The sequence below is a fragment of the Arctopsyche grandis genome, unplaced genomic scaffold (assembly GCF_051622035.1).
Source record: "Arctopsyche grandis isolate Sample6627 unplaced genomic scaffold, ASM5162203v2 HiC_scaffold_766, whole genome shotgun sequence".
Taxonomy (NCBI): Eukaryota; Metazoa; Arthropoda; class Insecta; order Trichoptera; family Hydropsychidae; genus Arctopsyche; species Arctopsyche grandis.
The window spans coordinates 2,546-5,090 of record NW_027518579.1 but is presented as its reverse complement, the minus strand read 5'-3'; positions in this window follow the sequence as shown (position 1 = coordinate 5,090).

The following is a 2,545-nucleotide window of genomic DNA, read 5'->3' as shown; positions in this document are numbered from 1 at the left end:
ATGGATTTATTTTCACCTTAATTTTGTAAATTAAAGCTATTTCATTTTCTATTAAATCATTTTTTGAAACCCCGTTTTCTACTTGTCTTAATATATCAAGTTTTTTAATACCAACTTTTATTAAAGTAAGACTTTGGGGTAAATATGGTTTTTAAGTTAAGTATATTATATATATATCCAACTTAAATTAATGTCTCCCTTTCTTTTATTTTTACAATTAAAATATATTTACGGTTGGACTATTTAAGCTAATAATATTGAATAAATACCCTTTTTATGATTATCCTCGACTTTTAATACCAAAATCAGTAGATTTGATTTTATTAAAATATAAATGTTTTTTTTTGCATTATTGTTAACGTTGCCCTCTGTGTGATTAAAATCTATTTACAATTATAATAAAATCAAAATAAATTTGTGGCCATTTGGTTAAATTAATGATTTTTGAAATTAAATGTAGAAAACAGCACACAAATAATTAAAGCCTATTTAATCATGGATCATAATTTGTTAAATGCAAATCTTTAAAATAACCAAGGCAAAGTACAATGTAATTTTTTTTTAATTTATTAGAAATAGAATGTGGGAAAACCATAAAAAACTTAGATTTGCTGTACTCCCAGATTAAAATGTTTGAAAATATAATTAATTAAGACGGGTTAAGATAATATAAACGTTGAAATTTTTTAGTTTTGTTAATCGAACGTTATTTGCTGTGCATCAATTTTAAATTAACTTGCAACTACAAACAGAATTTTTTTAATTTAAGTATAGAATGGCCCAATATTTCATTTTTGGGAATAAAAGAGGTTATAAATAATGAAAAGCCTAACATAATTTATTTATCTCAATTGAATACACTTTATATGTAAAATATCAACAAATGTTTCACAGTCATTTAATATGGAATGATATTACAATACTTTAAAAGATAATTTGTTGCCAACAATATTTACAGTTTGGATGCCTGAAATAGTATTTTTTAAATATAGTAATCTCATCTAAAACAAATGATGCCTTCAAAAAGCACCTTTAGTAGTTTTTATTATAAAAGGTTGATGGCTTTCATGAGAAGTGAATTTATTAAACTTTTATTAGCTTAAATAATTATAATTCAACCTAAAATACGAAGGAGTGAGTTTCTTGTTTAAAAAATGACACTGTTGTTTGGAAAAATACATTCATGAGGCAGCCTTTATTTCACCAATTAATTAACATTTTTATAATTCTGAAATATACTTAATTTTTCATAATCAGCCAAGATTAATACCCCCAATTCCAATAAATATTTTAAGTAGTAACAGTAATATTGTTTTAATCAGCCAAGATTAATACCCCCAATTCCAATAAATATTTTAAGTAGTAACAGTAATATTGTTTTAATCAGCCAAGATTAAAATCCCAATTTCAATAAATATTTTAAGTAGTAACAGTAATATATTAATAAACACTCTTATTGTATTAAGAACTCATGTTTAACTTATATAAAATCTTTAATGTTTCATATTTTGTTTACATTTTGTAAGAGCTCTAAACACATGGGCGTCGTTATTATCATTACCATGACCATTCTTATTTCAATAGCTTTAATACCAACGGCCTATCTCGGATATGTAGGCATCGTATTTTGCTTTTTATTGAGTGCTCTCGGTGCCGCTACAGGCATTTGGACCATTTCAACTTATGTATCTGGTGCTTCAATAAAAACACCAAGAGTTGGTACAAAATCTATAATTGGAACCGTAGTGTGTGAAGCCAATTTCCTTTCAGGAATTATTTCATGTATCTTATCTTATAATTTACTTCGTTCCAATGCCGCATATCAAGCTAAAAGTCATTATATTTTTTTATGTTCAAATTTAATTGTCGGGATTTGCAGTTATTTTAGTTCAATTTCAACAGGAATGATTTGTGCTGTAATAAGTCTTATGGATGGTAAAGATGCTACTATTTTCTTTAAAGTGGTTGTATTGGAAATAATTCCTGCATCTGTAGGTTTAATTGGATTCATTTTAGGGATTGTATTGAATTCAAAAGTTAGAGTAGAATGATATAATTAAATTTTGGAAAAAGTCTATTTTTAAAATTTTTTTTTTGCCAGATTATAATTATTTAAGTTAATAATATTAAATAAATACACTTTTTATGAAAATCTTAGTTTATAATTAGTGTTCAAAAGATATAATCGCAATTAGTTTTTATTAATAACAATTAATTATATTGTCGCAGCTGTTACTTTAAAATCTTTTTAAATTATATTTCTGGGCAATAAAATTAACCATTTTAATAAATTAGTTTGAATAAAATAGGCTGTGTAACAAAGTCCAAAAAGTGATTTTTTGCATTATTCATAAACAAGCATAGAAAATTTTCAATAAAATATATTTGTTTGCTAATTAGATATTAAATAAAAGATTAAAATAGAGAAAAATCTTATTTATTCTGATTCAGAGCGCTTTCGTTTCTGCCCGTTTTTAGGTTCGGCATCATCTAATTTATTTGAAGCCAAAGCTACAATTGCTTTATAAATAATTTTTCTAATTGC